The sequence below is a fragment of the Anolis carolinensis genome, chromosome 4 (genome assembly GCF_035594765.1).
Source record: "Anolis carolinensis isolate JA03-04 chromosome 4, rAnoCar3.1.pri, whole genome shotgun sequence".
Lineage (NCBI taxonomy): Eukaryota > Metazoa > Chordata > Lepidosauria > Squamata > Dactyloidae > Anolis > Anolis carolinensis.
In genome coordinates, this window is record NC_085844.1 from 44,641,853 (window position 1) to 44,657,372 (window position 15,520).

At 39.3% G+C, this 15,520-nt stretch overlaps 1 protein-coding gene across 8 annotated transcripts in view; it reads right to left on the reverse strand.

Annotated features, from left to right (window-relative positions):
- chd7 (chromodomain helicase DNA binding protein 7) overlaps positions 1-15,520 on the reverse strand; it is a 148,348-nt gene that overhangs the window by 108,608 nt on the left and 24,220 nt on the right. The window lies entirely within an intron of this gene.

Consider the following 15,520-nt stretch of genomic DNA (forward strand, 5'->3'; position numbering starts at 1 on the left):
TGTTTTTAAATCAAGACAAACAGTATTTATATACAGAATTCTGCTGCAACAGTTTTATAATGCTAACTATAACTGTTAGCATCCTACTGCAAGGGACTTGTTGGTAGCATGCAATGAAGATTAAGTTTATATGATTAACTCATTGTCATCAGCTTTTCAGCAGTAGATAGTGAACATGATTTTATTAAGGCTTTGAACTAGCACAATATCAGACAGGGTGGATCTACACCACCATATAATTAGCAATTTGAAACTAATTATATGGTCAGTTTAGACCCATATAACCAAACTGATGAACAATCTTTTCTACATTCTGACACTGAAAATAAAAGATAAAAGGGGAACATGACAAAGGACCTTCCCTTTCTCATCTCTAAAACAAAAAGTGATCTATTATTCTTAGTATACACTTCAGCATGTCCACGTTCAATTCATCACCATTTAATAATATGGGAGGTAACAATCCATGACCAGTGGAAATCATAGTTGCAGAGCCATAGATCTGGAGGGCCCACTCTATGTCTTCTATACTATTTGTTGGACAAATAAATACAAACATTCATGCAACAATGGGACTGAAGTCACAAAGCTAGGATTGCCTTAAGTGGATGCTCTCTCAACTAAAACATTTTAAAAATATCTACAATGAAGATACAGGGTGATATTCAATGCTATTCTAGCAACAACAACAAAAGCACAACGGATGTTATTTCACGTGTACTTAGCAACCAATCTTAAAGTAACTAGCATTAGAAACACCTAACCTAATGAGTTACAATGAGCTTTTGGTTTGCTCAAGTGTTAGAAAGTCTGGACTAGAGTCATGACACCACTGGATAAAAGCTTTAAACAAGGATGAGAAACTGTGACCCTCCATATGTGCTTTGACTACAGTTCCCCTAATCCCTCACTTTAACTATGCCAGTTAGAATGGATGGAAACTCTGGGCTAAAAACACCCCTAGGATCATGATTGTCCACCCTTTCATAGACTATTTTTAATTACTACTTGTAATCTGTATAACGTACATTTTAAACAAGATATTTAATCTCCTCAATTGTTATCTTTACCAAAACACACTACAAATTAACATTTTTTATCTTAATAACAAAAAGTGAGGTTAAAGCCATCAATTTGAAATAAAGTAAGAGAGGCATTCACAACTATGAAAGAAATAAAGGAAGCTTTTGATCCCAGAGCAGCAGTTGTTATTGTATGGTCCATAAACTTCAGGGTGGTAACAAGTTCCTCACAAAGGGGGGGGGGGCAGAAATGCTTGAAGAAACATTACACACTTTTACAGTTAAAATGGGAAGGAAAGACGGCAAACGAATAATCATATATTGATCTCAAAGAATTAGGTGTCTTCTGCCACTGATAGAAATGAGTGAGATTTTTATTATTTGGTTATTTTATTCAGAAACCAATTGGAAATCTTCGACATTGCTTTGTTTATAAATTTCAAAAATTAAACAATAGAATTTATTTATAGATAGGACAATCACAAGATAAATCCACTGCCAAGGAATGACAAATCTGTATCCCTCATGCCTCAGTTAACTCCCAGAGCACTGGGTCACCATTGCCCACCTCATCTATACTCATAACCCTGCGGGAAGAGAAACAAAGTAAATTTCCACCACTCCACTTTAGCAATTGCACCAGAGTCTTGATGGAAAGAAAAAGCAATGTCAACCCAATAGAGCCATTCTAGGATGGGGGGGGGAGCCTACCCCCACAGTTGTCATCACTCATCTTTACAGACTGCATGTCTGCATGTCTCCTGGGCTGCCTGGTGAATTATATTTGCATGGCTGTGCTTGTGCCCTGCGGGAAAGTGTAGGAAGTGGAGATAGAGCAATTGGAAGCCTCTCACATACAAAAATGCTGGAGAGATTGGAGGAACACAAAGCTGCCTCTCAAATCCCAAATCCCACTAGATGGAGCAATGGCAGCAGAGCCTTCACAGACATTTCACAGCAGTCTACTCCAAGTTACCATTTCTGTCCAGTTCTTCTCTGCATTGGTTGAGCCCTGGAAATACATTTGTATGTATTCGTATTCATACATTTGTATTTGTAGTAACAAGCTATTTTACCCTTCAGCAGTGAATTGTATTTAATTTCTAGGTTAAATTTTAGAAGCTAGGCTTCCCAGCTGGACTGCAGGTTACATTCACTGTGTGCTAGTAGAAGTATAAGTTATTTTTAGGTCAATGGAAGATATTAACTGTAAATTGTTTTTAGATAGTGTTCTACCATATATAAAGTGATGCCTTGACATAAGAGTTTAATTTGTTCTATGACTAAGCTCTTGACTCAAAATGCTTGTATGTCAAGTCAAATGTCCCCATTGAAATGCATTGAAATGCCATTAATCTGTTCCGCCCTCCCAAAAACCACACTATTTTTTAAGATAGGGATTTTTTACTTGGTTGTCTTCTTCATGGGGGTCCTGTGCTCCCAGTATGGCCTAGTGAGTGCCGTACATGGGGGGCTCCAACCCAGGAAAAGTGAGGGACAGGGTTCATTGCATTGAGTCATGGATCACTTTACCCCGCCGCTGCTATTGAGAGCAGCTGGCACTGCACCAGGCTCAATGCGGGCAACAGATTGGTATTGTGTGAGTTGGTGGCAGACGCCATGGTAGTGGAGATGAATGGCATGGGTAGAGTGGCCACTGCTGGGCCCAAGGCAGAAGGTGGGATAAGTGGGTTGTAGGGAGGAGGCCACAGCAGTGGCTGCTTCAACATGGCAGATACCATAGCTCAGGTTCCCGAGCCTGCCATGAGGCCAAAAGGGTCAGGCTGCTGCATGCGCCCTTCAGCCAATCAAGAGGCGCCACTGGGAGGTCATGAGGAGAGAATCAGATAGGGGGGGGGGGGGGAGAAGGGATATGACAGAGTGTGCATGGGCGAGAAAGGAAGTAAAAGAGAGGAGCAGGGTGACAATTGTGATGTTGGCTTTGAGGGAGAGTGATCACCTTGATGAGGTGCTTTAAGAAAAAGGGAAGTACAGCTCTAGCTCACAACTCAGATCTGGCTCATATGTCTAAACAAAACTCTGGACGAACAAAGACTCATAAGTAGGGATGCTTGTAAGTCGAGGTAGTACTACTGTACTTATGTATAAGTCAACCTCATGGACAGGTTTGAGGGCCAAAATTATGGATTTCAATATGACCCATGGATAAGTTAAGAAAAAGGAAAAAACCCGGGGAATTGGCCACCTCTGGCTGCTGCTGTGTCAGGACCCAGACTACAGAGCACCAATAACCATGCGCAGAGGCCGGATTCTATCTAATATCTTTATTAAAGGAATATATAAAGTCAATAAAAACAAGTGAAGAATAAAGTTCAGAAATAGACCTTTCAGGAAAGGTCAAATATAGTCCAGGGAAATAATGTCCAATATGTGATATTAAGGTCCAAAGTTATAATCCAATAACCGAAACACACACTTTGCCGAGCAATAGTGTGGGGAAATGACAAGGTCTTTTAGTCCATTGAAGCTTGACAACAAGGCTGGAAAACAAACTAGATTCTTGGCAAAACAAGACTTGATACGAGGCAACAAGAAGCAAGAACAAGGTCCGTGGCGAGGTCCGGGGAACAAGGCAGGCTTGGAACTTGGTCCTGGAAACAAGGAACTGGAGTTGCGTAGTCCACACATGATCTCACTCCTCAAGCTGACGAGTTGACTCCGCAAGGTTTCCTTCGCGGCAAAACACCTAAATAGGGTCTCGTTTCCCGCCAGAAGAACACTTTCCCTGGAGAACTAGAAGTGAAACCCAACTCTGTCCAGATGCATGACTCCTTAGAATTTCCCAAGGGAAGCAGACCTAATCAGCTAATTGTTTGGCTGTGATTCTGGCACTCCGGCGATTCGCCTCCCTAGCTCCTCTATCTCTATTATAATTGTCCTTTCGAGAAAACGGGGGAGAATTCTGCCCAAGGCTTGTTTGGCTGACTTCTTGAGGGCAAACATCCTCCAGGTGCAGGGGCTCCGATTCTGGCTGAACCGGTGGAAATCCCATGTTTTCCTCCTCATCTGCCACAATAGTACTAGGAACGGGACTACAAGGCCCATGAGACATCACATGCTGCCATTCCCCCCCCCCCCCCGGGCTTTCAAAAAGGCTAGAAGTGGCAACATGGAAGAGAGTAGAGGCGGTGGATGCTTCTTTTTGGTTTTCCCAAGACAAACTAGGTTCTTGCCTTTCATCATTGTACTAAGTGAATGGGATGATTCCCTTCTTGATAAGAGTTAAGCTACATTACTCACATTTACCCATGGATAAGTCAACCCATTTTGGGGGCAGATTATTTACTATAATTTCTAGATTTATATAGGAGTATATAAGGTAATTAGTTTCTCATCTTTTACAAATTTTTTGTTTGTTTAAAAAGCATATTACTATTACTTCTTGAAAGGCCTTCAGAATAACAAAGGCATCTTACATTTTCTGTTCAGACAGTCCCCAGGTTATGAAAAAGAAAAGTTCTGTAGCTTTGTTCAGTTGAATTTGTATGGAATTTGTAACAGGTATATTTTTAAAGTGTAACTGGCTGGCGGGACCTTTCCCAGGCTCACCTATGGTGTTGCAAATGACAAGGGGTGTGCTGCCACACCTGGGAGGCAACTGAAGTGCTCCCTCCCTCCTCGCTGTCCACCCACAGCTGACATGAGGTAATCACTGCTGGCTTCGGGGCACCCAACTCCCTCCAGCCTGCTTTATAACTTGTTAGCCGCTGCCACGACAGTTCTATACACACCCTCCCCTATGCTCTGGCTGTGGTCTGGGTCTCCCTGCTGTACAGTAGCCTCTTTTGTAAGTATGAGTCATATGTAAGCCAGATGTTCCTAACTCAAGGACTGCCTGCATTCTTCTAGCATTCCAATAGTGGATGTGCTCACATCCTATTGCCAACAGGGCAGAAGCTACTCAGGGGAGTTTGGTAACTAAAGCAAACGACAAAAGAACTCATCTGTGGGCACTGTGGATAGCATAATGAGGAGAAGCAAGCTCACTGAAAAATCTATGTGATGGCCCTGCTGTTACTATCTACCAAGCAACACGATACAACAAATCCTAATTAGTTACACAGAAAGAAGGCTCACTAAAATCAGTACAGTTTACATCTGAATCAACATACATAGTTGATGCACCGGAAAAGACCAATTATGTTTGGTAAGGTGGAAAGTAGAAGGAAAAGAAGACCACATTAGAAACATTACAATCAAGGAAGACATATTCCTGAATTCTGAGCAGGGTTACTGCTGATAAGGTGACTTCAAGTCTCTTATTCATTGTGTCGCAATAAATCAAAGTGGGTGTTATGGCAGTTACGAACAACAAATGTTTTATTTTCACTGCATTTCCAAGAGGAACAGTCATGTATCTGTTGGAAAGATTTCATTTTGCTACTCAGTTGTTGTTGTTTTTAAAAGGAATTATTAGGAAGACATGGAAACTGATCTCTGCTATTCACAAATCACCTTAGCACAGGCACCATCAATAACAGTATTTTGAAGTTAATGGATGAGCAGCATGAGCCTAAGCTGGTTTGCTCACAAATAAGTCCTACTACCTAAGTCCTACTACATCTAAAACCGAAGCTTCAATAAATTTATAACAATTGCATAAACAATACTCATCAGTTAAACACACTCCAGATATCTTGTTTCTTCCAGTTACTTTGTTTAATTTTATAAACACATTAAAATATCAAAATTCCAGCATGTCCATTGAAATTTTAGACAGTTCTTAAAATGCTCTTCTGCATAATAAAAACTTTATCTTCAAGTAAAAGAACAAAAGTGTAGGGACTAGCCCAATCTCCCTGTGATGATGGTCACCAAGAAGACCCGTTCCCATGTCCTATTGAAATATGTCTCTAAAAGTGAAGAGTCTTATCTGCAGATCTTAAAACCCATCTTACTGGGATACACAGGATCTAAGCTATATAGAGCAAGAATAACTAGCACTCTGAATTGTACCTAGAAACAGTAGCTAGCAAAGTTACAACAGAAGCATTCTGGTAACCCAGTGTTTGTCAAACTCTGCTCCTCTAGGTGTTTTGGACTTCAGCTCCCAGAAATCCCAGCTAGCTTACAAGCTCTTAGGAACTGTGGGAGCTGAAGTCCAAAACACCTGGAGGAGCAGTTTGAGAAACACTGTGGTAACCGTTCCCAGAGAACAGTCTACTGGGTCTGCAGCTTGGTTACATGTAGTATTGCTGTTTCATTTGTGAGTGGGACAGTTGAGCAAGGTATTTGCATTACATCAGAAAAGACTGGCCTCCCCACAATAAATTGGTTCTGTGGCAGAAGAATGACCCATTGGTTGAGACAAAAAAGATAATTCTTCCACCCTTACACATCAAACTTGGGCTAATGAACAACTTCATTAAAGCAATGAACAAGCAAAATGAAGCCTTAAATGGATTTGTGGCAGATGTTTCCATGCATTAGTGATGTGAAGATAAAAGGTGTTTTCATTGGCCCACAAATCTGAGATGTGATGAAGGATAACCACCTTGATAGTCTTCTGCAGGGTGCAGAACATGTTGTGGGGGCAGCATTCAAAAATGTTATTTGTAACTTTCTAGGCAACTATAAAGCACCATATTATGTCCAACAGGTTGAAAGTCTGCTTCAGACTTTCAAGAATTCAATGACTGCACGTTGCTTAAGTAACATTGACTGACCATCTGCGAAGGGTTCTATACTTCACACTTTAACAACACAACCGTTCAATGCTAAGGCTTCCCGTCAAATGGAACTGTAGATGAGAGTCTACTGAACAAGCCAGTACCTGCCGCATACCAGTACTGCCATCTGTTGCGGAGTTACGAAGGTGGAGGCATTATTTTTCATTCAACCCTAATTTCACCCTTTTCTAGAAAACTGTATGTGATACAGACATAATAAATACTTGGTTGCATTCAGCGTGTTAAAATCTACTTGGTTCACCCAAAATTGTGGAGGAAACAAAACAGTTCCCAAAATTTGTTGACCAGTGAAAGGTCTGGAAACCATGCCCTATGAAGAGAGACTTAAAGAGCTGGGTATGCTTAGCCTGCAAAAGAAAAGGTTGAAAGGAGACATGATCAACATGTTTAAATAACTGAAAGGTTGCCATAAGGAAGAGGGAGGAGACTTGTTTTCTGCAGCCTTGGAGACTAGGACTCAGAGAAATGGGTCCAAATTACAAGGGAGATTCCACATGACCATTAGGAAGAGCTTCCTGACCATAAGGTCTGTTTGGTAATGGAAATGTCTGGCTCAGAGCGTGGTGGAAGTCCTTCTTTGGAGCCTTTTAAACAGAGGCCGGGTCATCATCTGATGGGAGTGTTTTGAATGTGCTTTTCCTGCATGGCAGGAGGCTGGAATAGATGGCCCATATGATCACTTCCAACTCTGTGATTTTATTAAATGTGCAGTGAAAGAGGAATAGGCATGAAGAAATTGGGCTACTGGAGTAACTTAGGTCTGACCCTTGCCACAAAGCAGAGCTGGGGGGGGGGGGCGCTCAGGTAGCCAATTTTAAGTGGCATGCTAGAATATCTGTTGGTTAATGAAATATTTTTATTGCATTTGTAAGAACTAGGAGGATGACAGGTGTATTTATTTTTTGTTTGTTTCCTAACTCAGGTCCTGAAACTACTTGACTGACCTTGGATCATTATGCACTTTGCATTGAGAACACCTGCTCTGCCTGAGTCAGCAAAATCTCTATAGCCAGTCTTTTCCTTTCCCTAGTTTCACATCAACTCCTACATATGTCCTTCTTTCACAAGTAGAAAGAATAATGTTACAGCAATTCACTAATCACAATTCAGACTGCCCAGGAAGAGCACAATGGTGATAGGAAGCTTGCCTGAAATGATCTGTGTGTTCAGATTAGGTTTTTAAAAATACAGAGTGATCAAGCCAAGGTTACAGCCATGCTGAGTGAGAACAGCAGCCCTATCTTAATCTCTCTGTACATTCCATCATCAGCCTGAAAATACAGATTATTCCACATAGGAGTAACTTTGCTGTTCTACTTTTTTGTATGAAATTCTACAGCCAAATTTTAAAAAATGGGGGGGGGGGGAATAGCAAGGGATGGAATAGCACAAGATTCTGCAACAGCTTGACCTCACTCCATCTGGGCTATTCTCCCTGCCAATTTTACCTGTCTCTCCCACAAAAATACAGACATGATAGGAAAACAAAAGCCAGAATCATGGTAAGATTGTCAAGTGCTATCCAAAAGGGAATGGAGCTAGACTGACAAAGAATTTCACTGCTATCCCAACTAAAGTTTAAAAAATATTTTCTGCTTTCAGTTTCAAATTAAAATAAGCATGAGGCAGAGGGGCTGACGATGGCAGACCATTTCATAGGGTTATCAGAACTGCAACCTTCCCTGACAAAATCAGTCCTTCACAGTTATTCATGTTCTAACTTCAAAGTTTTGCTACTGTTAACAGCAGGGGTCCTCAAACTTTTTAAGCCGAGGGCCGGTCCACAATCCTTCAGACTGTTGAGGGGCCGGATTATCATTTGAAAAAAAATACAAACAAATTCTGATGCACACTGCATATGTCTTATTTGTAGTGCAAAAACAACAACAACAACAAGAACAATGAAAGAACAATACAATATTTAAAAATAAAAACAATTTTAACCAACATACATTTATCGGGATTTCAATGGGAAGTATGGTCCTGCTTCTGGCCAATGAGATAGTCAAGTTAATTAGGGTTGTTGTTGTTGTTGTTGTTGTTGTTGTTGTTGTGTGCTTTCAAGTCATTTCAGACTTTGAGTGAGCCTAAGTCTAAAATTTATTTATTATTTATTTACTGCATTTATTTATTACATTTGTATCACACCCTTCTCACCCCAAAGGGGACTCAGAGTGGCTTACAAATTATATGTACATACAATATATTATATTATTAGCATAGCACAATATTAGCATTATATATTACTATATTGAACTATACCACTATACTGTAATATTATTAGTAATATTATATGTAATATAGAATATATAATTAATATTATTATATGGTATTATTATTAGTGTTATATTGTATTACATTATAATATTATTATCAATATTATATGTATATACAATATATTATATTATAAAACTGAGGGCGGGGGCCAGGTAAATGACCTCGGAGGGCCGCATCCGGCCCCCGGGCCTTAGTTTGGGGACCGCTGGTTAACAGGTTCTACACAGAGTTGCCTTTGAAAGTGTTTTAGTAATTTCAGCTTGCAAAACTGCAGCTGTGACACAGCTATATGGTTAGACATCAAATTCTACTTGCACTGGTTATCTGTTAATTTCATATCCAATTAGAGATTCTGGTTTTCACCTTTAAAAGTGTACCCTTCATTAAGGTCACATTTCTTCCATATCTTCTTTGGTATGCTTGCTCAGTGTATGAGGCTCTGCCCAAGATCCCATTGTAGAGCAATGGATTCCAACAAAGCAAAATAATGACTTTGCAGCTTCATGGCTACTCAATGTAGCTAATTGCAACATTCACACTTGCATTAAACAGACAATGATTCTTTCTTCCACCCTGCACAGATATATATATATATATATACATACACACACACATACACACACACACACACACACACACACACACACCCCACTAGCTTCACTGCCAACAGAACCTCTGAAGATGCCAGCTACAGATGCAGGTGAAACGTCAGGAGAGAATGCTACTGGAACACTTCAACTTTACTTTGCTGAAGATTAGAAAGGATTGTGGCAGCAACTAGCCATTCCACTATTCTCATTCTTTTTATCAGAGGAACAGAAGTGCCAGGTGAGTGCCTGGGAACATAGCTGGAAGTATAAAGAACAGCTAAAACGTGGGGAGTACCAGCACACCAACTCTAGAATGTGACTTATTTAATATCAGGATGGATTCTGTTCTACTTCCATTTCCTAAAGGCAAAAGAAGGCCTGGTGAACACATTGGAATTCCTCAGTTTCTAGAACAGTGATTCTCAACCTGGGGTCCACATCTGAGGACCCTAGGTTGAGAACCACCGTTCTAGAAGAAGGTTCGTTTCCTAGATCAGTAGTTCACAACCTTTGGTCCTACAGGTGTTTTGGATTTCAGCTTACCATTCCTAACAGATGGTAAGCTGGCTGGGATTTCTGGGAGTCCAAAACACCCGAAGGCCCAAAAGTTGGGAACCACTATCCTAGATGTATGGTTAGCACTCCCCCCCCCCCCCATGCATTCTGGTCACAGAGACATTGAAAAAGCAGGTACCTAATGACTCAAAATTGAAAACAGAAAAGCAATGGGTCTGTGTAGTGCTAGACACTTTATTGTATGTCCAATAAGTGGTGTTTAATATAAGGCAATCCTAAGGCAAATTTATCATGGGGTTTTCTTGATAAGATATGTTCAAGAAGGGTCTGCAATTGCCATTCTCTGGGTCTGAGAGAGTGCAAATTGTTCAAGTTCAACCAGTGGGTTTCTATGAGTTAGTGGGGATTTGAACCCGGTTCCCCCAGAGACCCAAGTCCAACACCCAAACTACTACACAACGTATCTTCCCAGAAATATATCAAAGCTTGTTCTGAATTCCTTCAAGTGTCCCCCATTTTGCCTCATCCCCTCTGCTCACTTTCACTCTTACCTGGGAATATTAGAGAACTAAGAAGAGTACGAAAAAAATAAAATAAAATAAAAACTTGAGGGAAAGTGGTAAAATATAATTTGTTTCGTAAGCTGTTATGGTGACTAGTTGCCAGTCACAAACAATCTAGGAGATTATAAAGGAGGGACCCACTCAACAGCTAACCTGCTCTTGAGCATCAAGGGGAGGATACCCTGGTAATGTTAAGGGCTGTCCTTCTACATTTATAGAAAACAAGAGTAATTAATATTATCTTTTGAATAAAAGCAATAGCAATTTTCAGTTGCCTTTGAAAAACCAAGTTTCCATTTGTTACATAAGAGACACATTAAAAACTTTACATTAGTGATAATATTAAAATGTTTGCTCTGCTAACACTAGCTACCAAGATATCAAAGGAGACATTAAGACTTGGGGTTGTTTTCAATATCTTTAGATGGAGTATTTAACATCCCGACTGCATTTGCTAAAGTGCAAGATACTTGAAAATTTAAAGCATTTCACAAGAACAAAATGAGCAGCAACATAAACTTAACTTGATATTTGTTTCTAGCTACCGAAACAGTGAATGTGCAACAGCTATGTCAAAATGACCAGAACAAAATGAAATGTGATGAGAAGAAAAAGCTGTATTCCTGCCAACAAACATCAAAATCTCCTGGCAATTATACTGTTGTATAAAGCTGACACTAAACCAGCAGACGATTCACAAGGCAAAGCCAACAGCCACATACTGAAGCAAACTGGAAAAAAAAAAACCCACCAAGCACAACTTATTACTCTCATTACAGGAAATGGCTTTGTACACTTACTGCATTTGTCACTCATTAACAAAGTCATCTGGCATTTCCTACCTCTCTTGCCTTTAAGAGGTATCTCAAAGTCAACTCTTTTCACACTGTAAGGAATTATATGGTTCCTTGTCCCCATCATGTTAAAGAGAGGACTCTGCTTAAACAGCCCCTTCTTGAACATACTAAGAACATTTCAGCTGCAGCTGAAAATAATTTATCTGTTCTCTCTGCAAGAGCTCAACCTATACAATTGGGAGGGAAACATATCCATCATGAATAAACTTGAGCACAAAGACAAGCTGAGTGTCACAGGATACAAAAGGGCAGAGGTCACAACAGTAAGCTGGAGGCTTTGCACTGGGCTGTAGCTGCTAACGCATGGCTGCTTCACTCATTTTCTGGCATGCAAAACAGATGAATTAAGCATAACTCACATTTAATATAATCCACTATGGAACAAACAGTAAATCTGACAAACTCTCAGACATTATAGTATTAAGAGTCTGGTAAAGTTACAAAGATACATACATGGCAGTATCTTTTGTACACTCTTGACAATTTTCTACACAGAATGATTATTGAAAACAATTTTTTCATTAATTACATAACTTCCATGTGTTATTTTAAGTTCATGTCTTTTAGGTGTTTTTTGGACAACTGGTTTCCTATGTTCAAGAAAGCAACCATATGCATTTCTACAGAAGCCACATGCCCACACTTACTAATGCATCAGTAAGATATACACAGACATCTTAAACATGGCAATTTAAAACAATTGCATGTCTGTGTGTGTGTGTGCGCGCGCGCGTTTGTGTGTGTGCAGGCACGTTTATATGTGGTTCTGTGTTTTTGTTTTTATTTTTAACAAACTATACAAGTAGTACAAGTATACAATCTCAATCTGGAAGCCATCTAGACAAGCAATGTGGACTAAAGATGGCACACTAACCAGGGAAGCAAGGTATGCATACTAAAAGGTATGAATGCTGATAGGCTTTCAGTTTAGAAATGTTTGTCTTAGTATTACTATCACCGGAGGAGCCACTTCAAATAAGAAACTTGTTAATGGCATAATGGTTTATGAAGTCCAGCAACTGCATCTTTACACTAGCAACGCTTACAGGAATTGTATAAATAAAACTTAAATAAAATTTAAATCAGTCAAATAAATTGGCATCACCTCCAGATGGACAGGAAAGCTACAAGATTTTTTAAAATACGTTATACATCATGAAAGATGCTCATGAAGTTTTACTGCACTGATGTCTTGGTTCTTAATTTTTATGCATCTTAACTTCTGTGCACTGTTGTTTCCCTGACACAATAAGTGAAAGAGCTGGTTCACCATCCAAAGGGTCTTGTCCAAATGTAGAACAGTCCACACATGTCTGAATAGACAAAGAAACATGTGATCCCCCATCCCCCAAAATAAACTCTGCTCCAAAATGTCAGAAGACATTCACACAGGAAAACACAATTTAATGCAGGTGTTAAAATGTCCTTATAATTTAATGACCTGAATGACTGAGCTTAAATCAGTCTATCATTACAGAATATAATATAATTGTTTTAACTAATGATGTCCCAAAACATTATAGACATTAAAAGGTCGAAGTAACACATACTGAACGTATCACTGGAAGGATTAAAAGGTACAAACTATATTATTTGACCATAGCTAACCACACTTAGCTAGGAAATCCTAAACACACAATGACATCCCTTTAAACATGATTATTTTTTCCAGTTATTGACTACTGCACAGTGGCTGCATTTTCACAGAAAGAGAAGACAAAATAGATGAGCTTTGTGCTCACAGTCCACTCACTCTAGGTTTTGTCTTTGCCCACTGCTGCAACCACTAAAACCACCCCAAATTGCTTTTTCAAAATATGTGGTCTGGACTGATGATCCTCACATCTTTGTTCTTGACTTATGAATACTAGCACGCAAATGGAATAAAAACCAAAATCTTCAACTATGTTATTAGTGAGAAGAAAGGCCATTTAAAAAAAAATATGCATAGGTAACCATTATTCATCAACTGCCATAAACACATTCTTTGAATCCATAAAAGAATCCTACACCTTGTGAGACTGTGGAGCAGAACAGACAACTCTACATCTGTATGCTTGTCCGCAATGTCCTGCCTCATGTACAGAGGATGAATTGTTTGAGGCTACAGACAATGTAGCCGCTGTTGCCCGTTTTTGGTCAAAAGATACTTAACCGCTTGTGCTCCTTCTATTGTTATCTATTTTATACTAATTTATGCAATGCTTTTGACATGAAATAAATAAACACATTGCCAAGATTATTATTATATGACAGACCTTAATTCAGAAGCAGGTTCTTTAGATGTCAATAATGAACATATACGATATTAAGCTTGCTAATCTACCTTATGCATGTCTGCATAGTTAGGATGGGCAAAGTGTGGCTTGCAGACAGCATGAGCCTCGTATGTGGCCTATGGGCCCCCAGCAACACAACAACTTAACTGATTCCATCTTTCACATAAACAAGAAATTGTGGATGTTATTCACCTTCTCCAAATACCTTTCTAATTGTAGTGATAAAAATGAAACACATTAAGATATGCTTTTTCTCATTTCACCCCTTTCATAAAGTGAAAACCCAAACTGCAAAAAACTGCAGTCCATAGAGATAGTCTGAAGAACATGTGGGCTTCCAAATACTGCTGGATAACAATACTTATGATTCCAGAGAGCTCAACATGGTGGTTGATACAGGTTTGGAATCCAACAACATTCAAGATCTATATATTGTCTATTCTGCTCTATCTCTAATCTTTATCTTTTCAGAAGATTTAAGTATCATTGTAATATTAAGTTTCCCATTCCAGAAAAGGCAGACAGAAAGGAAACCATGATCCATTAATTTATTAGGGAAATTTAGTAGTATGCTGACACAATAAATTTAACCTTATACTGTTAAAAGTGTTGTTACTTGAAGATTAGATCCTTTATTTTGCTTTAGATAGGCAGTAAAGACTATTCTGCCAGGTTTTTAATGTTACATAGCATTTCATGTCATTCATAAACTGTAATTTGGCACTCTCCAAGTTGTATTACATGGTATTGGTTTTGCTTCTATGCTTCTTCATCACAATACTTTCATGATGTTTAAAAATTGAATATCATTGTAGATTCCTGGCGGTAATAAATACCTAGAATATGAGATGTGATCACTGTTAGAGCACACATGAGTTTGTGTGTCCATGCGACCTCAATCTTCAAAACAAACAGAAGTTGAGGATGGTCCACTAACAGGTTTTGAGTGTTCAGTTTTAAAGGCATTTAATACACTGTGCTGCACCTGTCTTATCAGGCAATTCCCAGTTGACCCTTGTTGTTGTTGTCATCGTTTATTAATATACATGGTGCTTTACAAGAAACAACAAAATAATTCTCTACTCTCAGATTTACAATCTAACAAAGTATTGACACAACAGGAAAAGAAGATGGCTGTGTGGGAGGGGATTAAATCTAGGCATGATAGAACTACTCATCACCAGTTCCATCCATGTCAAAGAACAGAAACAGCTGAGCTATCAAGGTGCCCATCAGTATCCCTTCCAATATAATGCCCCAGCAGTGATACTTTAAAGTTTTGGGAAATGATCAGACTAGAGAAATATATTTCAGATTGTAACATATGGCATCACTTTATTATTTCCGGCTCCCTGGAAAGTACCAAAACTGCAAAAAATTAAGACATGAGCATCTTATTTTACTCATACAGGAAGCAAGAAGTCCATAATTTCCTTTTACTTTTAACCAGCATTCCCTCAAAGAAACAGAAATGTTGTGAACTATCATACCGTTCAAACTTACAACTAAGGCTACACATGCTCCCTCACTTCAGCTTGTTGTTTTAGCCCCAATCTTCTTCCTGTTCCCATTAGTGACATCATTTATATAGCTATGGAAGCCAGAGCTGGTCCAACAATGAGGCAAATTAAGCGGTCGCTTCGGGCGCAAAACATACGGGGGCGCAGTTGAGACTGCTTTTTCTGTTGGTTTCTTGTGAAACATG